This window comes from Perognathus longimembris, chromosome 6 (genome assembly GCF_023159225.1).
Source record: "Perognathus longimembris pacificus isolate PPM17 chromosome 6, ASM2315922v1, whole genome shotgun sequence".
Taxonomy (NCBI): Eukaryota; Metazoa; Chordata; class Mammalia; order Rodentia; family Heteromyidae; genus Perognathus; species Perognathus longimembris.
The window spans coordinates 63,928,914-63,956,135 of NC_063166.1; the positions used below are offsets into that span (position 1 = coordinate 63,928,914).

At 40.0% G+C, this 27,222-nt stretch overlaps 1 protein-coding gene and 1 long non-coding RNA gene across 2 annotated transcripts in view; one reads left to right on the plus strand and one right to left on the minus strand.

Moving 5' to 3' along the window:
• On the minus strand, window positions 1-26,608 carry LOC125353295. The gene is made up of 3 exons (XR_007211305.1): window positions 26,003-26,608; window positions 13,439-13,441; window positions 1-21 (listed from the first exon to the last, which is right to left on the minus strand). It is a non-coding gene; the product is annotated as an uncharacterized LOC125353295 (long non-coding RNA).
• Rnf24 (ring finger protein 24) overlaps window positions 1,943-27,222 on the plus strand; it is a 58,925-nt gene continuing 33,645 nt past the window's right edge. Inside the window, exon 1 of the mRNA XM_048348857.1 lies at window positions 1,943-2,076. The gene's annotated coding sequence lies outside the window, so the exon portion shown is untranslated. The remainder of the gene's footprint in view (window positions 2,077-27,222) is intronic.

Below are 27,222 nucleotides of genomic sequence, written 5' to 3' on the forward strand. Positions count from 1 at the left end.
AGGGAAGAGAAAGAAAAAGAACTCAACTTTTCTCTTTCCTGAGGAACCTCCCTGGGCCACCAGTGATATCACATTACATGTTCATTATGCACCAGTCACACACTTGGTCCTGAGGAGAAACAGCTCCTGGTATTGCAGCATTCGCATTTTGATAGGAGAGAAAAATATGCAAAATGGGTGGGGACTTCAAAGGGTGTCTGGTGCCAAGATGGAAGCAGGAACAGGGTACAGGTGGGGATTTCAAAGGAAACTGTGCCCACTGTGGAGGCAGGAAGGAGGACTCCATTAAAAAGTGACTTTTAAAAAATAAAAAATGTAAGAGTAGGTTTTGATTCACAGAAAACCGGAAAAGGAGGTAATAGATATGTAAGCCCTTATTCTCTGTCACCCCCAACACAATGGTTTATTCATCATAACTGACGAGCCTACACTGACATGTCTTTATCACCTAAAGTCCATAGCTTATTAAGTTAGGACTCACTCTTGTGGCTGAATGCTCTACGTTTGCACAAATGTACAATGACATGCATCCACCATCACAGTATCATACACAAGAGTACTTTCACTGCCCGAAAATACTCCTGTGAATTTTAGGAGGAAAAAGACATTGGTGTATTGCTAGGTGTTACCTTTCTAGTAGAGGGATCCACAGGAATCATGTTCATCAACGGAGCTGTTGTGGAACTGACTGGAAAAAATGCGGCTCAAGGTGTCAGAAAAAGAAAAAGGCAGAAACAGACTAGATTTGCATACCATAAGAATACATTTGCATGTGAATAGATCGAGGTGTCTGCCCAGGGGAGAGATGAGACCTGATTTAGACAGTGAAAGGTATCAGCAAACTGCAACTGAGAGTAATGAGAGACTTGGATTCCAGCTTCCTGGTTTGAGAGGCAGGAGGGACATGGGTCCACAGATCCAGTGGAAAAGCCCCACACTCTTGCTCACGCATGCCTGTGGAGGATTGGGACTGTGTCTATGACCATTGAGTAGAAGGTTACTTTTCTTGAAATGATCACTGATGTTTCCTCTTCTCCTTTTCCTTGGAGGTTTCTAGTTTGCCAAAGCAGGAGGAATGAGTAATGACTTTTGTTTTCCGAAGTGAAGCTACTGAACTATTTATTCATGGTTTACCCGAAGGATAAATAAAGGAAGGTGAACTGCAGAGAGGGACAGGGGGACTTTGGAAAAGCAGACAATCATTTCTGCAAGCCCTGAATCCCCACACTCTATAAGGGTTTGCTACAAGTTTCTAGCTCCAGCAGCGAAGGGACTGGGAACAAGAATAAACTACCAGTTGAAAACAAGAGTGACTCCACAGACCCTTAGAGCTGCTGTAGATCCTACTGCTCTGCCATTAGAGTTTGGGCCAAGACCTCCTTCCCTCCCCTCAAGTTTTGAAGTTATAATTTCGAACTTGTCTGGTGGAATGAGAGGCGGCGGAGAGAACTAGACAGATGCAATTAAATAAAGGGATGCATTGTTCCTTGCACATACTTCTGTCCACTATCTGGGCAGAGTTTGGGTCTCATCTATCACCATGGTCCTGTTGCAGAAGGAGCAGACGGAGAGGGCAGTCTCCCTATGTAAGGAGATGGTACCCTACCCTCGGGCTCATCCGTGTGTACCCGGGGATTTCTAAGGAAAGAGGTAACGATTCAACCTTCCACTGTTAGACATGTTCACAGGGCATGCAAAACAAAACACTACACAATCGAGCAGCGAGCCGAAGCCAGCCACCTTGCAGAGCAGTGAGACTACACCAGCAGGGCGGGGCACCGTACCCCGGCCCACAAGGGCTGCGCGTGCGCACTGCAGACGCTGAAGCCGGGCGCCCTCAGTGGAGTGGGCGGGGACTGCCCGGGCATCCGGGTTCCTCACCCCGCCCCCGCCGCATGAATGAGAGGCGCGGCGCCCGCCCCTCCCCCGCCGGGCCCGCCCCTCGCCGGGGGCCGCTCGCCCGCAGTCCTGTCTCTGCCACCTCAGCCTCGCGGTGTCCCCACGGGCACTCGCCGCCCGCCGTCCTCCGCACGCAACCTGCCCCTGGCTCGCGGACTGTCCCGCACGCTCGTCCGAGTAAGTGAGGGAAGGGAGAACCGAGCTGTGGAGGGTCGCCGTGCCTGGGCTGGGGCTTGAGGAACGGGGCGGGTCCGGGTCCGAGTCTGGGATGCTGAGGAGCCCGCGGGCCCGCGTCACACACACCCCTCCCCGCACCTACACTCCGGGTGTCCCCGGCAGCTGCAGCCGGGGGTGCGGAGGCGGCGGCCCCAGGCCCGGGAGGGAAGCGGAGTGGTGGTGGGGGTGGGGGTCTGGTGCATCCCGGGGGGCACAATGAGAGGCGCGGAGCTGTCACCCGGGAGGTCCCCGACGCCAGGCCGGTCGGCGGCCCCACGCTCGCGGGTCGCGTCCCCGGGGCGCAGGAGGCGACTGGGGCCGAGCGAGGAGGAGGAGGGCGAGGACGGCTGCCGCGGGGCTGGCGGCGCTGGCCGCCTTGGGGGGCGCGGCGTTGGCAGTCTTTTCCTGGTCCCTGGCGTCCCTCCTCCTTTCTTTGTGGTGCCCGCCGCCTGCCTGGTTGTCACTGTGTGCCTGGCAGTGGTCTGCGGGGAGACCTCTCGCCTTGGCTCACTCATTAATGAAAGTCATATGGGGGCCTCATCATCTGGGGGTGGGGGGGGGGAGAGGCGTGAGTGCTCCCACAAGCCAAGGAATTAAGGGACCCTTCTTTGTTTCCTGTGTGTGTGTGTGTGTGTGTGTGTGTGTGTGTGTGTGTCCTATGAACTGAGAGAATCTGGGATTGTAAAAAAAAAAAAAGGGGGGGTTATAAGGAAAAGAAAGGCGGGGGTAGGGGACGTTAAAAATAAAAGGATAACTTCACACCTTTACCTCCCTTCTCCTCCTCCTGTCTCAGGTGTTATTTCAAACAGCAGTTCCTTGTTTCTCACTGTTAAAAATCTGTGAGTTGCGTTCATTGAAAGTGCACATTGGTATTCTCACGTTTGTATATCTTTAGAACACCTTGCTTCTGGGATTTGGCTAATGGTACTAGACTCATCTGTGTACAATGGCAATTCCCCAATGTACAGGACCCTGCTTTCTGGGTTTAATTCATTGGTCATGTGTCTTTGTACTTGTGTACGTGTCTGAAGGAATACTCCAACATATCTAGGGCACACTTTTCTTAGCTTCTGAGTACAGAAAGATTGTGTTTCTTCTTGCCTCCCTGTGTTAATAAGAAGGTGGTCCAGCAGGTTCCCTCCATCTCTTTGCTTTTTTTTCTTCTTAATTCTTTGGCAAAGGATTTTATTGCTTATTATCCTGGCATGTGCCCTTGCTTTGATCTGGATTTTCCTGTGTTTTGTTGTCTGGTTGTGCAGCCCAGCTCAATGGCTCCTCTTACAGGACTACTGGAAAACAGAACACCTTTTTTCATTGTCTTCATCTCCTGAGAAAGGAGGAAGCTTTGCAGGTTCTCATAGATTTTGCTTAGTGAGATTGCCTGCCTGAATTTGTGGTTTTGGTAAGGTTATGGGGAGTTACAGTTGATGTGAACCAAATAGAAAAGAGGCTGTTAGTATAGCACCAGCTAGCTATTCCTTGCTACATTATTTTTAAACCAAATTTAAATTTTAGAAGATAGTTGTTACTTGGTTGGATGATGCTTTTCAGTTTCTTTTATACCTTTCTAATTTTGTAGAGTGTTAAGAAGTTAGCTAATGCAGTTATTAAAAACACTTTGAGGCCTGGCACAGGTGGCTCATGCCTGTAATCCTAGCTACTCAGAAGACTGAGATCTGAAAATCTTGGTTTAAAGCCAGCCTAGGCAGGAAAGTCCTTGAGACTCTTATCCCCAATTAACCACCCAAAAGCTGGAAATGGAGCTGTGGGTCAGTGTAGAACAGTAACCTTGAGCTTGTAAGAGCTCACAGACAGCACCCCAGACCCTGAGTTCAAGCCCCAACACTGACACATACACCTCCCCCACCCCCGCAAACACACTCTGTTTTCTTTTTATTCAAAATAGTGGTGGCAAAAATAAGTTATATTGAATGATATGAATAATTGAGTGGTTACATTGGTTTTTTTAAAGATTCTCTTGAAGATTATTTTTCAGCCACACGCATTTCATTCCTCATACTTTCAGGCACAAAATGAAAATGTGAACCTCCATAACATCTGCTTATGTACATTTTTTCTGTTTGAAACATTTGCTTTTAATTTGAAGGGGAAATTTTTCACTGGTGGTATTAGGATCCATTATTCTTGGCTAAATTCTTACCTTATGATACCAAGTTCAGATTCTTTTTTTTTTTTTTTTAGTTAAAATTAGTAAAAGTTAGCTGAGTGCTGGTGGCTCATGCCTTTAGTCTTAGTTACTGAGGAGGCTGAAATCTGGAGGATTTTTGGTTGAGGCCAGCCTGGGCAGAAATGTTTGCTAGACTCTTTATCTCCAAATTAACCAGCAAAAAGCTGGGCTGGAGGTATATCTCAAGTGAAAGGGCCTCCTGTTAATCAAAACCCTTATCAAACCAGAGTTTCTTATAGTAACTGAAGAAATATTCTAAAGTAATCTCATAACATTTAAATAGATTAAATTATGATAAATGTTTTAGCAGTAAATATATTATTTGCATTCATTAGAATACTATTGTTATTTTAGAGATGGTAGTAATATATGTTGATCCTTTGTTAACCAAAACTTGGTACCTTTATCCTCCAACAATGTCTGCTAAAGTAAAAAGTAAGATGTTTTTCTGTTGAGCATTCTTTATTGTAATTGTTTTTTGTTTTAAAACCAGTAGTCAAGTACTAAAAACATAATAGTTCTATATTAAAATTGTCATTTTTAAAATTGGGAAATGTTTTAAAAAATCATTCAACCTCAATCAGCCCATCAGTCATTGACAGATTCAACCCTTGTCAACTCTTAGTAGTTCTTCTGGTACTTTTAAATGTATCTTGTTTTTAATATTTATACAACTATTCCTTGGTTCTTTACCGTTGACTATCACACATGGACTTCTGTTTTGGAAGTTGAAAATTTAGGTGCAATCATCATTCATCCTTACTCATACTTTACAATTTTCAGTTAAATCAGTATTTATTATTTACAGGACTATGACAATATGCCTATTACAAATGAGACATTTAGGATATCATTTCTGCATTTCTTCTTGTACAACTTTTGTTTCTCTTGAACTAAACATATGCTGCTTTTAGTTATCTTTCATTTGCTTGTTTAGTATCAGTCACTAATTCATCCTCAAACTCTATGATAGAACTGATAATCGTCCGGTATTTTCAGCTAAGCATCTAGTTTCATTTCATTTTCCTGGGAGATGGTATGGCGGTGCTGGTCCTTCTCTCCCCTACTCCAGTATGGATTGGTTTGCTCTCTGAACTACTGCTCAGCCATCATCCTAGGACTTCCTTTCTCATCACTTGGGGAAATTTCTTTGCCATCCTCCTATATGTTGGGTCCCCTACTTCCTGGATCATGTGTCTTCCTTATTAGAAAGCTCTCTTTCTCTTTCTCCTTTCTGCTTTCCTTCCCTCCGTCCCACTCATCTCCCCACAACATCTCACTGGTACTACTTTTGGTGTTGTGGACATGCCTCCACCAAGAGGTATGAATTTTTGCCAGAATATTTTGAGTCAGGAACATAACTGGATGGTCAAGAACATACAACTGGCACTGCTTAGGTACCCAGTGCCATCAGGCCAGCATCCATTTGCCTTGTGACAGCTGTTCAGGCAATTTGAAATAAATTACCTTAAGTGCATGTGTATTCCTTGGGGAGGGTGGAAGATAGTATGTTCTTTTTTTAACTTTTAAATGGAATCATAAATGAAAATATCAGTGAACATCAGAGTTTCTTCAAATAGCAAAATGAAATCATATCTATAATCTACAAAAAGGTTATCAGGTACATTTTCAAATAATTCGCTTTTGAAAATGACAGAGCCATTCATGGCCAAAAAGAAACTATGCTTAAGCGTCATGATCAAATATGACTAAATGTAACAGATAGATTGTAAGAATCTCTGTAATGAGAAGATGGAAACAACTGGAGGTACATAGACAAAAGTTTAATTGGACATTGTCAGTGTCCTAACCTTTATCTCATGCATCTTTTTTAAATATTCATTTTTACACATAAATGTTTCCTATGTATTTATTCTATTTATTTAATGTTCATCTGGCTTTATTACCAATGAACTTGAGATTCATGACCAAAAATCTGAAATTGACACTCAACACCACCCAGAAAAGTTAGCACTGATTTGCTAATAGAAGTTTTCCCTGTATTTCAAAGCCTTTCCCCACTCAGTGAACTTCTCAGCAGCCCACCTCTTCCCAACTCAGATAAGCTGGACTCAGACTTCATTGAGGATTTAGAAGATCTCAGATACAAGCCCTTTCTCCTCTTCTCACCATCTGCCATTCCTAGGATCTATGTTTTCACTCTTCTTCATATCAGAGACCATCTCCTCTACCCTCTTTCTGTTCATCATTGTCTTGTACTCCTCATACCTCATAGTTCCTATATTTGCGCCTGCTCTTTCTTATATCATCCGCTCTCCGTGGGCCTTTCCTAGTCAGCATACCCACATGCTCTCCAGTTGAATAGCAAAATGATGAGCAACTTCCCCCCCTCTCATTCTTCCCTTCCTGTTTACCTGCATAGTGAAATGTCTCTAAGGAGAACCCTAGATTTCCTCTCTGCCTTCTATATACTGCCTATCACTAAGTGAAATTCTCTTGTTGATTGATCTTTTTATTTTTTAGCGCACTGGAACACCAGCTCCAGGAAGGCAGGGACCTCATCTATCCTGTTTATCGCTATCTTCTCTAGGACAGGTTCCTACTCACTGTATAGACAAAAAGGGCACAGTTTACATTTTGAACCTGGTAAAATAGCTCTATTTCCATGTATTTTTAAATTCCTTATGACTTTTTCTACACTTAAAATTTGAAAAAAATTATTGTATTAACTATATTAATAATTAGATTTTCCCCTATGGGAGAAAAACTTTTCCCCTAGGTTAAATTGCATTTTGTTCTTTGGTAAGAGAGATTTAATACTAGCAGTCTTGCACCTGGATTCTGGCATCAAACCTGTTGGAAGTGAATTTCATCTCTTTCATTTTTGACACATGACTGGGCTGATTTCTCTGTTTCTTCATCTGTAAGATGGAAATAAAAAATAGTATGCACTTTGTGTGTTTGTTGTATGGCCAAATGAGATGACACATAGAATACTGAACTTGATACTTGGAATGGAAGTGAACTCAATGAAAACTAATTGTTACAGCCTCTTTCACTTTATATTTGACTCTAACTTGGTCTCTTTAATTTTTTTTCAAAATGTTTTTATCTCCTAGGATATGTTGATTATGAAAATGACTCAGCTGTTTTTGTTTCTGTTTTCTGATTCCTTGCTTCTCTGTTCCCCAGATTGCCCTTTGTAATAGGTTGGTAAAGTGATCTTCAGCTGCCAAATAAGTATAGCACTCAACCAGCAGTTTGGCCATTTAATAAATCATTTTGATTTGATAAAATATTTTTATTTCAGTCCAACTCTTATTTTTTGTTTATTTGGCTTGCTCAAAGATAAAGTTCCTTCATATTAATAAATTTTCTTATTTCTTACCAAAACTTTCAACATATCCAATATGTCATCAAACATTTTTTTAAGTAGCTATAAGATACTGTTCTTTTCAGCTAGCAGCTAGCTGGGATGGTATGTATATGTAGCAATACAGATCACTCTGAGCATTCTGCCGGCCTTAAGCGATTCTTTTCTGCATGTTAAATTATTGTAGCTTGTTCCCATATTACTTGTCTCGATTTTTATTTTTGAGGTTTGCATAATAATTGTGTGACTGTCATAGATTTTAAGATAGATAATATGGGAGACTGTGAATGGGAAGGGTGAGGGCATTAAGGGGTGAATATGATCTAAGTACATTATGTACATGCATGAAAATAGAATAATGAAGCTCATTAAAATTATAAGAAAAAGAAAGAGGCAATAAAAAAGAGTAATGGAGTTAGTGAATCAAAGTACCTTGTATGTATGTTTAGAAATATCACAATGAAACTCCTTTGTGCAATTATATACCTTAACAAAATACTTTTGTTTTAAATATATACAAGCTAAAAATGAAAACAGTTCGTAATTAAATTTTTTCTTAAAGTACTTGACTGAGGTAGGTAGTGGGGACTCACAATTATCTGAGCACTTCAGACTTAGTCTACTGTTGGGTAAAGTGAAGGTTCTAAAGAATGCCAGATGGTTGGAAGGAATTGTGAGCACTCAACTAGTCTTCCTTTGAAAGCCAGCTGGCTAAGCCTCCTCTACTCGGGAGGTAAGAACTAGACACTTTGTTCCATGCCAGCTGGCCCGCTAATAGCTGGCCAGTAGCCTTACTTTTGGTTGGGCACTCTTGGGAAAGTCAACCTGGGCCCCCCAATCTGCCTTAAGGACAATCTAACACCAGGATTGCACTAAGCTTCCATAGTGTTTGCTGCAAGAAGTTTGAGCCAGCCAGCAGGGAGAGGGATCCTTGCTTAGATAATATTACAAAGGGAGCCTCATGGAAAGTTAGGAATTAGCTTTGGAAAAGTTTGATTCAACTTTAATTTTTGTGAATTTAATACTAAGTATAGTAGACTTGCTTACTAATAAAGGTAGAAGAGTTTAAAAAGGAAAAAACAACAACAACAACAACCACCACCACCACCACCTCAGGACGGAATCAATAGCCAGAGACAGCACTATACTGATAAAAATCTTCTTTCATATTAGTTAACCTTTACATATATTGTTTATTTACTCCTTACAACAACCCTCAAAACATGGATGATAAAACTAAACCTCAAAGAAGTGTTCAAGTTCACAGATCAGGAGCCAGGAGCTATCTACAAAGCTCATCACCTGTCACAAGGTTATTTAGATACTATCTTGCTCTAACACTTGTGGTGGGCTTTTGTTTCTAAAGGAAGTTCAGAGACCTTTGCAGAGAATGGCTAAAGAACTAGGAAAGACAGGAGAAGCATCTACACTTTCTTTTTCTCTTCAAATGCTTTTTGCAGAACTGCAGCAATAAATAAAAATGACTTCTTAGAATTAGAATGGGACAAAGGGGATAAATACATTTCTTAAAGTTGCCATAACACATGGTCACAAAGTTAGTGGTTTATAATAACAAAAATTTGTTCCATCACAGTTCCCCAATGGAGAAGTTGGAAATGATGGTATCAGCAAGGATGCTGAACTCCCTCCAATGAGCCTATGAGAGATCGCTTTTTCCAGATTCTGGCGACTCCACATATTCCGAACTCTGTTTCCATCTTCATGTGGCCTGTTTCTGTTTCTCTTTCTTATGAAGAAACTTATCCACCTAAATAATCCAAAAAGGGTCTTATTTCCAAATCCTTGACCTAATTATATCTGTAAAGATCCTTCATCCAAATATAGTCACATGAACAAGTATTTGAGGTTAAGATATACACACACCATTTGGGAAGTTACTTTTTAACCCACAATGGAGGACAAAATTTTCCTTGGTGATAATCTTGACTACTGTTGTACTATGAAGTCCCAAATTAGACAAGTATTCAGTAGATCAAGATACAAAGTAGGGGAAAATATTGAGAGTATAGGAAAGACAAGTGAGTGAATTCATAGGAAGGTGTATTTTCCCAGAGATGGTATTACTTGGGATAGATCATGAATGAACAGATCTTTATTAGATGGTTTGGGATAGTCTGAGGTATGCAGACAGTGAAAAACATATAGGACAGCATCTTCAGAGAACCAAAACTAACTCATTTGTGACTGAAATGTGGTATTCAGAGAAATGGTGAAGAATGAGGTTGGGAAGTCTGGGCCAAAGTCTGGGAGGTCCTTAGTGTTGAGCTGATGAATTTGTATTAGGTTTAGAGTTGCTTACCCCTGACAATGTAAGAGTTTCTAATTAAGGGCCTTAGAGCTATTATAAGACTCTGTAAAGAATATCTAGTGGGGTTTTTTTCCTAGGAGAAGATATTCAGATGATATTCTTTTTTCATCTAATTGGCATTAACTTTTTAAAAAATTGTTATCATTAAGGAACTGTACAAAGAGGTTACAATTTCATAACTCAGGTAATGATACAGTGCTTCTTAGACAATGTCACCCCTTCCTTCATTTCCCTCCATCCTCCCCATCCCTGCCAATAAGTTGCTTGGTTCTTTACATAGTATATATTGAATACCATGATTGTATTCATTCATCCTTCCTCCATTTCTGTGCCTCCCCACTCTGCCCCCCAAAAAGACAAAAAAAGAGAGAACAACAAATACAAAAACAACAATAACAAAAATAGTCTTTAAGAAAAAAGATTAAATCTGATCAAAGGAGAGCACTCATCCTAAAGTGAATTTGAGCCAGATTCCCAACCTACTTTTTCACCATACCATGATATTAGAGCACCACTGCACCTGTTACAGATGTGAGTGCATCTACTTCTAGGTCATGTATTTCCTTTGCTAATAAATTTTCTTCATCTCTTACATTTAAAAAAGGCTAAAAACCACTGTTCTAATAGGAATGGAATGTTTTGATGTATTTATAGGAGGCTATTGATTTTCTTTTTTTGCTTTGAACTACTTAGAAGATAATTTGAAAAGTGAACTCTAAGGAATTTTAGTCAGCACTGTATGAAAAACACATTGTAAATGTTGCATATTAAAAGTTAAAATATTATTTCAGAAGGGATGTGAAGGATGCTGTAGATTCTTAGCAAAGGAATCAAACGATTCAGCAAGACCTTACAGCATTCAGTTCAGAATGCAGCTGTGACTTGTTTTCTCTATTTCAATTCACTACCACCATCCATTTAGGACTCCAGAATTATAAAAGCATGACACAGTTTTGAGAGAAGGAATGGACAGCTGCATTCTTAAAGGGTTTTTAAAAGTTGGTTCTATAGAACTGCTTTGTAGTTGGTTTTTAGTTAGGTCACCTACTTCAAGAGTAAAAGAATTATTATATAGTTGTCTTACCACATTGTACAAGAAGAAAATGGATGTTTTCCATATAACTTATTCAACTTGTACATAACCAGACACCCTGTGAGTTTTTTCACTGATCCCCTATTTAGTACCTGAGATTAAGATTACTTAATGGACTTAAAGTACTGCTACTCGAACTTCGCTGCTAGTGAGGTTCTTCTCTCTAGTTTAATTTTTTTATTATGACAAATTATAAAGACACTCAAAAGTAGAGAGTACTATGGAAATGACACCCATATACCCATTGCTTAGATTCAGCAATTAACAAGTATTTTCCTTCACTTATTTCATAGATCCTTTCATCTTTTACCTGTCTTAGCTGAAATATCTTAAAGCAAATTTCAGATATCTCTAGAAACTAGGGACATTTCCTTATAAAACAAAAATGTCATTCTCATACCTAGTAAATACTAATAATTATCCCTTGGTGTCACTTTATAGCTAGACACAATTCAGCTTTGCATGATTATATCAAGAATACCTTTTGGGGGGCTGGGGATGTGGCCTAGTGGCAAGAGTGCTTGCCTTGTATACATGAGGCCCTGGGTTCAATTCCCCAGCACCACATATACAGAAAGCAGCCAGAAGTGGTGCTGTGGCTCAAGTGGCAGAGTGCTAGCCTTGAGCAAAAAGAAGCCAGGGACAGTGCTCAGGCCCTGAGTCCAAGCCCCAGGACTGGCAAAAAAAAAAAAAAAGAATACCTTTTGGCCCAGTGCCAGTGGCTCACACTTATAATCCTAGCTACCCAAGAGGCTGAGATCTGAGGATTGGGGTTTGAAGCCAGCCCGGGCAAGAAAGGCCATGAGACTCCTATCTCCAATTAACCACCAGAAAACCAGAAGTAGCCTTGTGGCTCAAAGTGGTAGAGCACTATCCTTGAACAAAAGAGCTCAGGGTCCTGAGCCTGACCCAGGTCCTGAGTTCAAGCCCTATGACCTACAGGGGGGGAAAAAGCCAGAAGTGGAGCTGTGGCTAAAGTGGTAGTGACCTGGCATTGAGCACAAAAAAAAAAGCTCAGGGACAGCAAGCCCCAGGCCTGGCACACAAAAAAATCTTTTTGTTTTGTTTTCTTCAAGTTATTGTACAACCACCAGAAAACCAGAAGTAGCACTATGGTTCAAAGTGATAGAGCGCTAGCCTTGAGCAGAAAAAGCTCAGAGTCAGTGCCCAGGCCTTGAGTTCAGCCCCCCCCCCCCGCAACAAAAACACCTCCATCACCAATTAATCAGAAAAATGCATAACTGGTGGTGTGACTCAAGTGGTAGAGCACCATCTATGAAGGATAAAGCTTATAAAAACCACACACCAGAAAAAGACCATAGACAAAAAGTATAGTATTTGTAATCAGTTGAAATAAGCATAACAGCTGATTGTTCCTCATCTTAGCCCTAACGTGATTCACAATTGCATTTTTGGCTTGTTGACTTAAATAGATGCTTCTAGAATACCTACTATGTGCAGGTCATTGCTCTAGATGATGAGCAGAACTGTCATTCTCACTATTCAGAGGAAGATACACTTACTTTCTGCAGCATCCTTCTAGGAAATTGTTTCCCTACTCTGTTACCTCCTACCCTCACCCTCTTAGAAGGCAACTGGAAGCCCACTGTACTTAGTACCCACCAGCTAGCCTTTGCTCTGTTTGTTTGCTGTGTTTGGGTTAAGGGGATCCTAGAAAGTGGTAGGTCATAACAGCTAATGGTTTGGGAGCTTTCTTGTTTGAACAAAATTTGAACATTTTACCAGGGTAGTTTTTGTCTTTTAAAAAGTAGTTCAGGGGGCTGGGGATATGGCCTAGTGGCAAGAGTGCCTGCCTCATATACATGAGGCCCTAGGTTCGATTCCCCAGCACCACATATACAGAAAATGGCCAGAAGTGGCGCTGTGGCTCAAGTGGCAGAGTGCTAGCCTTGAGCAAAAAAAGAAGCCAGGGACAGTGCTCAGACCCTGAGTCTAAGCCCCAGGACTGGCCAAAAAAAAAAAAAAGTAGTTCAGTCAGGCATGGTTTTTCATACCTAAAATCCTAGCTACTTGAGAGGTGGAAATTAGGATGGTGGACTGAGGGCCAGCCTAGGCAAAAAGTACACACACGTACACACGTACACACACACACACACACACACACACACACACAACCCCCCCCCCCCGGATAAAGTGGTATGCTCCTGTCATCACAGCTAGATAGAAAGCATAAATAGGAAGATCTTGGTCCAGCCTGGCCAGAGCATAAATGCTAGACCCTATTCAAAAAATAGTAAAAGAGGGGAGGGGTATTAAGTGGTAGAGTTCCTGCTTAGCAGGCATGGGCCCTGAGTTCACTACTACACACACACAGAAAAGAATATTTTAATTTTCATCTGGTATTCTGCTTGGATTTACTATCTTACTTTTATTCATCTCTGACTTGCCAAGTACCTTCTGTGCCAGGCATTTTCCAGTATGAATTTATAGAATTGCATATTTTCATTAGAAATACTTGATGAATACACTGTGTTTAATGAAGTTAAATTATAGTTCAATTCTGAATTTGTTAGATTTGATTTTAATACTCTTTTTCTGACATGTTTCATATGATTTGACTTTAAAATTCCTGTAAAGCTGAAGGAACCTGGCTCCTCAGGAATTTCAGTACTTTTTCCAGGCAAAGATAACTTCCCACAAATGCAGTGAAATCAGTGGAGCCTGAATTTAGATTTTATTAAGGCTAACTTCCAACCCTCTTAAAAACCTAAACATGTTTGTTTGGGTTTTTTTTGGCCAGTCCTGGGGCTTGGACTCGGGGCCTGAGCACTGTCCCTGGCTTCTTCCCACTCAAGGCTAGCACTCTGCCACTTGAGCCCCAGTGCCACTTCTGGCCGTTTTCTGTATATGTGGTTCTGGGGAATTGAACCCAGAGCCTCATAGTATACAAGGCAAGCACTCTTGCCACTAGGCCATATCCCCAGCCCCTAAACATGTATTTTTGTACAGTAAGTTCCAAGTATATTTCCATAAAGGCAGAAAGAAAGAAGGAAAGAAGGAAGGAAGGAAAAAAGAGAGAGAGAGGAAGGAAGTGAGGAGGGAAAGAAAGAAAGAAAAAGAGAGAAAGAGAAAGGAGGTAGAGTGATGTAGTAGAAAGATTTTGGGATTTGTGCAAGTTCTGGCCTGTCTACTAACTGTGGCCTAACCAACTCACTACCTCAATCTTAAATAGGTACAATTTCAGTTGAACACTTCAAAGTTATTGTAAATGTAGTTTAGCTTCAGTAATAAAGGGCTTTCCTGATGATTATTATTATGTAGGGACAGAACAATGGAGAGAGTAAATAGAAAAATAAATCATCTTCATCATGTCTCAATTCTCTCCTTTTCCCAAATATAGAGCCAGTTATGCCACCAGCTTTACCTATTGCTGAGCCATGCTTGGTCAGAGGCTCCATTCTAGTGGTTGTCAGATAATGTGAAAAATGGTTACCAAACTGCATTTCATACTTCCTTATCCCCCCACCTTATTTAGAACAGCTTTACTGAGATGTAATTCACATCCCATGCAGTTGACTCACTTCAGTATATAATTCATTTGATTTTAGTATATTTACAAAATACGCATCTACCAGTACAGTTTCTGAATACTTTCATTCCCATTCTTATTGTCCTAAGGATTTTTTCTAGCCATCACTCCCTACTCTTCCCTTCCTCCAGTTCCTAAGCAGTCAACAGTCTTTCTCTTTCTATTCTGGGCCTTTCACATAAATGGAATCATATAATTCAGTATGTGACCTTTATGACTGGCTTCTTTCACTTAGCACCATGTTCTCAAGGTTCATCTTTGTCCTCTTTGTGCAATATTAAGGTTCTTAGAGGCACACTGACCTATTCTGTAGGAAGAAAAGATTGACTTTTTTCAATAAGGAAAATTGACTTGGTCCTATGACTCATTGCCAGTCACAAATGTTGAGAAAAGCTCTCTAAGCAGTTACTGTAGCTGCAGACTAAAGAATTGTGTGTTCCAGTATAGAATGTGGAAGAGATCCAGGTCCCATCACTGTTTTAGCTGTTTTTGTGTACACAAATAATGTTATGATTGTTGTTACATCTTTCAATACAAATGATAATAATATGTAACTGTGAGACTACTGTAAGTGAAACTGTTGTACCACTGTCATCTGTATTTGCTATTTTCCTCTTGTAACAAATATTTCTACTGACTGTTCTACATAGCTCAGCTATTCATATAAATGTCTAGGTTGGTTTTCATTTTGGTTTTATCCATAATAGGACTTGAACTCAGGGCCTGGGTGCTGTCCCTAAGCTCTTTTGCTCAAGGCTAGCACTCTACCACTTTGAGCCACAGCTCCACTTCCAATTTCCTGGTGGGTAATTGGAGATAAGCGTCTCATAGACTTTCCTGACAAGGCTGGCTTTGAACCAGAATCCTCAGATTTCCTGAGTAGCTAAGGTTACAGGTGTGAGCACCAGCACCTGGCTATATAGATTTTGTTTTGTTTTGTTTTGTTTTTTGCCAGTCCTGGGGCTTGGACTCAGGGCCTGAGCACTGTCCCTGGCTTCTTTTTGCTCAAGACTAGCACTGTACCACTTGAGTCACAGTGCCACTTCCAGCTTTTTCTGTTTATGTGGTGCTGAGGAATCGAACCCAGGGCTTCATGCATGCGAGGCAAGCACTCTACCACTAGGCCATATTCCCAGCCCTGCTATATAGGTTTATATGTTACATTTAGTTAATATGTGAATTTTACGAATTTTACTTTGGGAAAACCTGTTACTGTATATTATAGACTGAACATCTCTAATGTAGAAATCTAATGTTCCAAATCTGAAACTTTTTGAATGCCAACATGATGCCAAAAGTAGAAAATTGTATATCTAACTTTATGTGGCAAGTCACAATCAAAACAACAGATACGGGGCTGGGAATATGGCCTAGTGGTAAAGTGCTCATCTCGTATACATGAAGCCCTGAGTTTGATTCCTCAGCACCACATATATAGAAAAAGCTGGAAGCAGCGCTGTAGCTCAAGTGGCAGAGTACTTGCCTTGAGCAAAAGGAAGCCAGGGACCGTGCTCAGGCCCTGAGTTCAAGCTCCAGGACTGGAAAAAAAAAAAAAAAAAGATACCTTAAGACTATTGTATAAAATTAGCTTCAGGCTGTGGATATAAAAGTACATATGAAATATAAATGACTTTCATGTTTAAGCTTGGAACCCATCCCAGAGATTATCATTATATATACACAAATACTATAAGTCATGAAAAAAATCAGAAACCCAATACAATTCAGATAAAGGATATATATTCACCCTCTATTATAGAAACAAAATATATAGACGTGCAATCCTCAGGGAATATTTCACCCAAATTTATGGATGTCATTAAAAAAATAAAATTCAGCCTTTTGACTTTGAAAACCTAACCTCTTTGTGCCTCAGTTTCTTCTTCTGTAAAGTAAAATGGTTGGACTGTGATGCATAGTTGGTGCTGAAGGTCTTAACTCTGTGGTTCTGGACAGATAATTAGTAAAAAAAAAAAAAAAAAAAATCGCTGGTGATCCCTGACTACTTCCTGTCGTATCCTGTCATATCCATAAGACTATATTATAATGTCAAATTTCCTGTGTTCTAATAGTGTTCTAAAGTAGTACCATAACAGAAAGCTAGTAGTATACATAGTCTTAACAAAAAACATACTTTTCTGAACTAAAACTATGATCTGTGGGGCTAGGAATATGGCCTAGTGGCAAGAGTGCTTGCCTCGTATACATGAAGCCCTGGGTTTGATTCCTTAGCACCACACATATAGAAAAGGCCAGAAGTGGCATTGTGGCTCAAGTGGTCGAGTGCTAACCTTGAGCAAAAAGAAGCCAGGGACAGTGCTCAGGCCCTGAGTCCAAGCGCCAGCCAGGACTGGCCAAAAAAAAAAAAAAAAAAAAAAACTATGATCTGTGATCTGGCCTCCTAAATGGTTTGTAAATAGAAAATAATTTAAAATAGTACTGACCTAGAACATCAGTGTATATAATGGGTTCAGCTGAAATAGAAATCCCAACAGTAAGTGGTTTAAAAGAAGATTTTTTCTGTTCATGTAAATTTGACACAAAGCTGGTATGCATAAGGGATCTTCTGTTTACCCCCATTTCCCTCACTCCTCTCTCTCCCTCTCCCTATCTCCCTCCCTCCCTTCCTGCCTTCCTCCTGTCTATCCTTTTCCTCCCCCCCCACCCCCCCATCTCTCTCTCCCTCCCTCCCTCCCTCCCTATTCCTGTCCTTCTCCCTCTCCCTTTCCCTCTCTCACTCTTGCAGTGCTGGAGATAGAACCTAGGGCCTTGTACATACTAAGCAAGTACTCTACCATTAACCTACACCCCCAACCTATAAGCCTCATTTTTTTTTTTCATTTTTTTTTTTTTTTTTTTTGGCCAGTCCTGGGCCTTGGACTCAGGGCCTGAGCACTGTCCCTGGCTTCTTCCCGCTCAAGGCTAGCACTCTGCCACTTGAGCCACAGCGCCCCTTCTGGCCGTTTTCTGTATATGTGGTGCTGGGGAATCGAACCTAGGGCCTCGTGTATCCGAGGCAGGCACTCTTGCCACTAGGCTATATCCCCAGCCCCTTTTTTTTTTTTTTTTTTTTTTTTTTTTTTTTTTTGATCAAGGCTAGCACTCTGCCACTTGAGCCACAGCGCCACTTCTGGCCATTTTCTGTATATGTGGTGCTGGGGAATTGAACCTAGGGCCTCATGTATACGAGGCAAGCACTCTTGCCACTAGGCCATATCCCTAGCCCTAAGACTCATTTTTATTTAATGAGATAGCATGTACATTTCAGAGAACAGTATAGAGAAAGTTATAGAGCAAAAGGCACAAAAGGCAGCTGCCATTGCTTTGTTAAGCATGATTCCAGGACACTTTTGTGTACTTCATTGCATTGGCCAGAGCTGAGACATGTTTTTAATAGCTAATATTGACTCTCTAGATGGGAGTGTCTTTTTAGAGAAGAAAGGCTAACAATTCAATAGAAACATCACTGCATAATATGTCATTCTCTTTCTGTAATTGGGTTTGTGCAAGAGAAACTTGGTAGATGTGTTCACTGGTTTGAATGGTGTATGAACTGATTATTTTATGAGTTGAATTAGTACGCATTTTTCCAGAGTCCAGTAACCCTTAAAAAAATAGGCAGGGAATAACCTAACCAAAGGTATAGTGTGCTCTTACTCTAAGAGTTCATCTGTCCTAAGCCTCTCTCATTCCTGATCTTATAGGGGGTGAACATCACTATAGTCAAACATATTCATGTATAAAATCAAATAATACTGCTTTGCATGGTGGAGATTGTAATAGTAATCTTTTCAAATGTTTTTATAAAGAAAAAAGAGCTTCTAGGACTAGTAATACTGTGACTCTTTAAGAAAACATTTAGAGAGGATTATTTACTATTCTGGGGTGGTTATAACTTTTTCAGAATTTTTCAGAATACAAAATCAGCAGAAACAGACTCACCTCCCAAAATATTGAAGTAGCATGTTTCATAGTTGTTCCATCCTATGCCTGAAATCATCTTAAGGGAGAGATTTTCCTATGTCTTTCTAAAAGAACAAAGTGATCATAGTAAACAAAAGAAAGGTTTGGAAATAGGACTGTAATATTTAGAAACGTGGTAATTGTCACCAGCATCAATGTACATAAAAATCAGCCTACATACTTTCTGGATTCAGAGCTATTTGAAAATTGCTGAGTTAGTCATGAGCATCTTTGATGCTGTTTTATAGCCATAAAATTTTCCATCTACAAAAATAAGATCCCAAATTGATAGACTTTTAATATATACAGATTAGCCATCTAGAAATTGTTGCTGAAAAAATGTCACTAAACTAATATCTATTTTCCCCAATTCCATACTCCAGAACAGTCACTTCAGAAAGCTGCCATTCCAGTAAAACAGGAAGCCTAAAATAGGTCATTCATGGTCTAGACATGCATCTATGCAGAATGGAATCCTTACTTTAAAAATAATCAGCATGGAAAAGATCTGGAGGCATGACTCAATGGTAGAGTCTCTTCCTAGCAAGGATAAGACCCTGAGTTCAAACCCCAGTAGCACCAAAAGAAAAAAGTTATTAGAAGGTATTAAATTTTCTTTCTGTATGGACTCTACTATGGTTCAAAGAGGCTTAGAAAATGTAGCTCAAGCCCAAATGATTTCTAACTCAGGAAAATTTATACTAGCCCTCAAACCAACCTTGCACCAGAAAACTAAAAGACTTTGTACTCACTGTAGGCCAGGCTCATCCATGACTTGGATGTTGTAATGATCCTCATTTTATAGATGGAAAAATAAGACACTGGTAGTCTAAGTAGGGGGAGGGGTGATGCTGCATTGTTAATGCCTATTAATGATCTTGCTTAGAACCTATGTATTTTTTTTTTTTTGCCAGTAATGGGGCTTGAACTCAGGGCCTGAGCACTGTCCCTGGCCTCTTTTTGCTCAAGGCTAGCACTCTGCCACTTGAGCCACAGCGCAACCTCTGGCTTTTTCTATATATGTGGTACTGAGGAATCGAACCCAGGGCTTCATGTATACAAGATGAGCACTTTTACCACTAGGCCATATTCCCAGCCCAGAACCTATGTATTACCATAGAGCTTTCTCTGATTTACTCCCATTTCTTGCTAATGACTTTTTTTTTTTTTTTTTTTTTTTTTTTTGCAGAATTCAAGGCCTTGAGTTTGCTAGTCACGCCCTCTACCCCTTGAGTCATACCAAAAGCCCTTTTTGTTTCAGGTTAGTTGTTAGAGTCTAGCTTTTTTCCCAGGTTTGCCTGTCCTGCCTATGAAGTACCATACTTATTTGTTCAGATAGGGTCTTTTATTTTTTTTAAAGTGATGGAAACGGATTACAATTACATAAGACAGGTGTTGAGTACATTTCTTTTTGAACAGTGTCACCCCCTGCTTCATTTTAAGATATGGTCTTAGTAGCTTTTGTCTCAGGCTAGCTTTGAACTATAATCCTGTTCCCATCTCTGCCTGCCAAGTAGAGTACCAACTGTGAGCATGTGTACCAAGAAAGCACAAGGCTGCGTTCAAGCTACAGTACATTTTTTTTGCCAGTCCTGGGGCTTGAACTCAGGGCCTGGGCACTGTCCCTGAGCTTTTGCTTAAGGTTAGCACTCTACCACTTGAGCCACAGCGCCACTTCTGGCATTTCTGTTTATATAGTACTGAGGAATCGAACCCAGGGCTTCATGCATGCTAGGCAAGCACACCACCACTAAGCCACAGCCACAGCCCAGTACCAGTGTTTTGTTTTGAGGGCGTGTGTGTGCGCGCGCGTGCGTGCGTACGTGCGTACATGCGTGTGCGTGTGTGTGTGTGTGTGTGTGTGTGTGTGTGTTTCCGGTCATGGGTCTTGAACTCTGGGCCTGGGCACTGTCCCTGATCTCTTCAGCTCAAGGCTAGTGCTCTACCACTTGAGCCACTACACCACTTCCAGCTTTCTGATGGTTAATTGGAAGTAATAGTCACACAGCCTTTCCTGCCTGGGCTGGCTTTGAACTGCAATCCTCAGATTTCAGACTCCTGAGTACCTAGAATTACAAGTGTGAGCCACCGGCACCTGGCCAGTACCAATTTAAAAAAAAAAAAGAACTGGGAGAGAGCAAGAAGGTGTAACAGTGTTTAAGAAGAAATGTATTCTTTACCTGACTCATGTAACTGTTGCTTTCTGTGTATCACCTTTATAACAATTTTAAAAATCTAAATTTAAAAAAAAAAAGAATCTACTTGTGATCTGGGAGTTTAGCTCAGTGGTACAGCAACTGCTTTTTTTTTTTTTGCCAGTCCTGGGCCTTGGACTCAGGGCCTGAGCACTGTCCCTGGCTTCTTCCCGCTCAAGGCTAGCACTCTGCCACTTGAGCCACAGCGCCGCTTCTGGCCGTTTTCTGTATATGTGGTGCTGGGGAATCGAACCTAGGGCCTCGTGTATCCGAGGCAGGCACTCTTGCCGCTAGGCTATATCCCCAGCCCCAGCAACTGCTTTTATAGAGAACTTTCTTACCATGTCTCCCAGAGTAGTTTGATGATAGAGTCTAATGACTATGAACCTCCATGGTTTAGAGTTTGAATTAGGATCACTCAAATCTCAGTAACTTTTATGCTCCCAGAGCTCTACCACCAAGCCATGCCTCCTGCCCTTTATTTTGAGCTGTTGTTTTTTTTTTTAAATAGGATTTCCACTCTGCCTGGATGTATGCCTAGACTATGATCTACCTATTTTAGGCTTCCTGTCATAGCTAGGATGACAGACACACACCACCGTATCTAGCATCTTTCCATTGAGATAGAATCCGGTGGGCTTCCCAATCTTAGCCTCCAGTGTAGCTAAGATGACAAATATGTACCACCATGCCCAGCTATGGGTTGAGGAGTGGTCCTGCAAAATTTTCTACTGAGGCTTTTCATGAACTGTGATCTTCCCAATCTTAACTTCTAATAACTTTTTGGATATTTTTATTATTTTTAAGTAGATACATAAAAGAGTTGCCATTCAGCAAAGTAGTTTATGATACAATGCCTCTTGATCAGTGTTACCCCTTTCAACATTCTCACCCACCCCTCCTAATTCATTCCCTCTCTCACTTTTCTTAATTTTTAGGGTACATATTATTTTTTGCCATTTAACAAAGCAGTTTATGTATATAGTGCATCTTGATCTGTGTCATCCCTTCAACATTTTTACCCCCCCTTCAATCCTCCCTTTCCCTTATTCTAATAGCTTTTATGTACTTGAATTTAGTTGTTAATTTACCTTGTCTGAAGACTGAACAAACCTTTTCCTTTAATTTAAAAAGTAATTAAATAAATCTCCTATGACTACTCCATTAAACAGGGTTGCAATGATTTCTGTCTGGTATCCTGTGCTTTTCCAGGAACTTATAACTGACTGTTGATTTATTTTCTTATGTACAGATTTCTTAAATACCACAGACTTATTCAAATTATCAACAATTCTCATTTAAAGAGCATCTCTTTTTTCCCCCCTTAGTGTCATCATAGCTCCTTATTTCAGTATCTTTTCTTGATTCTCACATTGATCCAACATTTCTAAAGTAGATTTTTCAGTATTCAGTGCTGTTTCCTAAAATGTCATGACATTTTCAGAATAAAATGAACATTGATTAATTTTAATTATAAAACTACAGCTCTTTGTCCATGTTGGAAGAAAGTAAAGAGATATAATGTGATATGATTTCCTGAATTAGACCTTAGAACACAAAATGAGTATTGATGGAAGAATTGATGACATTTGCTTTTCTGTCATGACTATAATTATGTAAGATTTCATTTACTGTTAGGAGAATCAAGGTGAAGAGTATAGGAATTCCTGCAACTTTTCTGTAAGCCTAAAATTTTGTGTGTGTGTGTGTGTGTGTGTGTGTGTGTGTGTGTGTGCCTGTCTGAGGGCTTGAACTCAGAGCGTAGGTACTGTATTTGAGGGTTTTTTTCCCTCACATCTAGTGTCCTACCATTTGAGCCACAGCTCCACTTCCAGCTTTTTTGGTGTTTAATTGGAGATTAAGAGTCTCATGGAATCCAATGCCTAATGTATGAAAGTATAACCTCTCTGTACCTCAGTTTGACAATAAAATTATTATTATTATTTTTTTTTTTTTTTTTTTTTGCCAGTCCTGGGCCTTTGGACTCAGGGCCTGAGCACTGTCCCTGGTTTCTTCCCGCTCAAGGCTAGCACTCTGCCACCTGAGCCACAGCGCCCCTTCTGGCTGTTTTCCATATATGTGGTGCTGGGGAATCGAACCGGGAGCTTCATGTGTTGGAGGCAAGCACTGTTGCCACTAGGCCATATTCCCAGCCCTGACAATAAAAATTTAACAACAACAAAAAAAGTCTCATGTACTTTCCTGCCATCTGACTCTCACTAGTGGTTTCAGTTTGGGCAGCCAATTTGACTTTTCCAAGTCTCCGTTTTTCATCTATAATATAGGAAAGTGTAATATTCATCCCATGGTGATTATAGACTAAACAATAAATAAGATTGATATATAAGAATCCTAGTTATAAATTGTAAAGCGCTATTTTGATCAATATTCTAAAGAATTGCTTGAAGCAAAACAGTTCTTTAGTATCATAGATTTATATGTCAGGCTGCCTTTCTTTTTTTTTTTTCTTTTCTTTTTTGGTACTGAGGATCAAACCCAGGACATTGTACTTTCTAGACAAGCACTTTGCCCCTGACCTACATCCCAGCTTCAGGCTGACTTTCTTTATGAAACTTTTTCCTAGATCAATTGTATTGCTGCACTGAGTGCATTTAAAATCCACATATGATAGCCAGGCACTGGTGGCTCATGCTTGTAATCCTAGCTACTCAGGAGGTTGATATCTGAGGAAACCAGCCCAGGCAGGAAAGTCTGTGAGATTCTTATCTCCAGTTAACCACAAAAAGCTGGCAGTAGTCAAGTGGTATAGCGCTAGCCTTGAGCACAAAAGCTCAGGAACAGTACCCAGGCTCAGAATTCAAGCCCCTAGGACTGGAGAAAAAAATCCGTAGATGATATACTTATGACTGTGTTTATGATATTTTGAATCTTTTATCACTAATTTTTAAACCTAAGCCAAACCAATATGATAACAAAAAGAAAGAGTGAGAAAGCATTCACCTGAACATTTAATGTAGGGTCTCTTTAATGTAGAGTTAAGCCAATGTCTTAACTCTTTTGCTTTGGAAAACATGACAATAGGAAGAGAATTTCAAATTTGAAACGTGAAGGCCAAGCCATCAGTGGAATCAATGGGACTATTTCAAGAGAGCACTAAAGAAGTCAAATGTCCACTCTACCAATTATATGAGATGTATAACCTTATAGTTTGTTTTCTAAAGTAAATTATTCTATAATTGAGAACAAGAAACTCAGTCAAGGGGCTGGGGTTATGGCCCAGTGGCAAGAGTGCTTGCCTTGCATACATGAAGCCCTGGGTTCGATTCCCTAGCACCACATATATAGAAAACGGCCAGAAGTGGTGCTGTGGCTCAAGTGGCAGAGTGCTAGCCTTGAGCAAAAAGAAGCTAGGGACAATGCTCAGGCCCTGAGTCCAAGGCCCAGGAATGGCCCCCCCAAAAAAAGAAGCTCAGTCAAAATGTGTAAGTAGTGCTGCCAGCTACTTGTGATAGGATATTTTTCTTATTTTACTTCTTCAGGATCTAAAGTCAACTCGTAAGTCTGTATTTCAAATAATTCATAGCTCTGACTATATGCTTGCTGAAGGGACACTATGTAGCTTAAAGCAAGGTTAATTATTCTTCCTGCTGTTTCTACTATTTGTTGACTTAGCTCCTCACTAAAACAGCCTTCCTTAGTCCAGCCAGGTCCTTTTTCAAAACTTCTAATCTAATGCCAAGACCAAAAGAGGTCAAGGAAACAAAACAGATTTTCTGGAGGATTCAGACTACGCATCAGTATTCCTTAAGTTCCCACCTCTGAATAAAAAGAAATACTACAAAGTAAGAATTTAAAAATTGAGTTGGCATCATAGGGGGAGAAGAAAAGGGAGAGCGGAGGAGGAATGAGGGAGGAGGTAACAAACAGTACAAGAAATGTACCCATGGCCTAACGTATGTAACTGTAACCCCATCACTTTGACAATAAAGAAGTAATTTTAAAAAATTGAGTTGGCAATGAGTAAAAATCTCTTTCCCTCAAGAACACATTTTCCAACTGACTAAAAACTAGGGTATTAGTATCAATAGCTGGTAGCTCCCTTAGTATGGTAAATGTGTGCATGTGTGCGTGTGTGTGTATCTCAGCTGCCCACAATTCCATTTGCTCAAGAAGTGAGTACTGTTACATTAAGGATGAGACAAGAATGTCCATCACTAACAGTTATTATCATAATTCTAGATATGAGACAACTCTGGGAAGAAGGAATTAAAATTATCTCCTTTTTTGGCAGTACTGGGGATTGAACTCAGAGCCTTGTGCTTGCTAGGCAGGTACGTCTATCCCTTGGTGCCACACTTTCTGCACCTTTTTACTTTGGCTATTTTCAAGATAGGATCTTGCTTTATGCTTAGGCTAACCTGGGCTATAATCCTCTTACATTTCCCTGTGTCACTAGGGATGGTAGGTCCTTGCTACTGTGCCCAGCCATTGATTGAGATAGAGTCTCATAAACTATGCCTGAGTTGACTTAAACTTTGAACTTCAGTCTGCCTCCCAAGTAGCTAAGATTACAGGTTTGAGCCACTGCACCTGGCTAAAATTGTAAAACAGTTACCTAGCAAGTATAAGACTCTGGATTCAATCCAGTTGAATTCAGGCAAAAGGAGGAATTGCTTCATCTAAGCAAATGCTAATCCAAGAAAGATAATTATAGAATGTTTATGAGATCTTTAGTAATCCTTGTGGCAACTTTTCATTAGATCTATCCAGAAAAGGCCAGGATTGTCAGCCAAGTCTCATTTTTAATTTTCTGTTTCAACTAGAATTAGCTTTACCCATACACTCTGTCTCAGAAAAAGACAAACCCCTGTCAGTGCTTTTTTTAAAAGTGTCTTCATTAAATTTATAGATTTGAGGAAAAATTGACATCTTTGTAATATTTTAGTGTTCACAACCAAGAAGAGGATCTATCCAGTTTTTCCTATTTTCTTCTATCTCTCATATTCTCTTATTTTGTATATTGATTAGTAAATATTCTTTTTTGTTGTTCTTTCAGTAGAATTCTTTTTTTCCCCATTTTCTGCAAATAGTGGTTATTTTAATTCCTTTTTTTGTAATCAGGTTGCTTTTCCTGAAGGGTTAGAAAAAAATCAAACACATCTCAAATAACCTTATTACCTGGCTATAAATTTTTAAAAATTTTTTTAGATTTTATACTGAAGGTTTTTTTTCATTATCCCTTTCTGTATTAATCCCAGTAACTAAAATTAATACTAAATGCCAAAAATAATACAGTTTATACTAACATCTAAGAACACTTACCAAGATTTTAAGAATTAATGCTCTTTCTATGCTTTGTATCTGTATAACAACCAGGAGCTGACAAACCATTAATATAGAATAAGATCCAGCTCCAAAGTAAGGCTCACTGGCCACCCAACAAACTGGAGAAGTTAAAAGCAAACATTACAGGTACTAGAGTATATTAAGTGGCTCTGCTCTTATGTTTTGATTTCTCTGTTGTGTTTTGATTTCTTTTGTTGTGAGGAAAACATGTTGTTCTGTTGAAGAATAAAAGTCAGATTTTTTTCTAAAATTAAGCAGCATTCTTACACTCCCAAGACTTTCTCATGTTGAAATGGACACTGCTCTTTGCTCCTGTTACTTTTCATTACCTTTGTGTAATTGCAACTATGAAGTTTAACTTGAGAGTATTTTTCTTTTTTACAACTTGTCTTCCATTCATCTTCCTTTCATCTCAGCATTACTCTCTGTGTTTTTTCCCCTTTTCTTGGTGGTGTACACTTCTACTCCCAGCACCCAGAAAGCTGAGGCAAAATGATTTCAAATTCAAGGCCAGTCTGGGCTACATAGTGAGTTTCAATAATAAGATCCTATCTCAAAAAAAGAAAAGAAGGAAAGAATCCTATGCTCAGTCAATTGCAAAACTGTGACTCAAATAGAAGCTAATAGTAAAAATTTTGTCTACAAAATTTCATAGGGGAGGGCTGGGAATGTGGCTTCAAGGTAGAGTGCTTGTCTAGCATGCATGAAGCCCTGGGTTCCATTCCACAGCACCATATACACAGAAAAAGCCAGAAGTGGCGCTGTGGCTCAAGTGGTAGAGTGCTAGCCTTGAGCAAAAGAAGCTCAGGGACAGTGCTCAGGCCCCCAGTTCAAGCCTCAGGACTGGAGAAAAAAAAAAACTGGCAAAAAAATTCATAAGGGTATTTTAATTTCTGTGTTAAAACTATCAATTTGGAGAAAATATTTTTACTGTATTGAGTCTTCACGTCCATGAACCTAATCTGTATATCTACATTCATTTAGATCTTACTTGGTTACTTTAGTCAACATTTTATACTTTCAGCATAAAAGACTTAGACGTGTCTTATTAAGTTTATTTCATATATTTCTTTTTCAACAACTGTATATGTTGTATTTTTAATTTCATCATTCATGTTATTATTAATTAACTTTGTATGTTTGTTTTT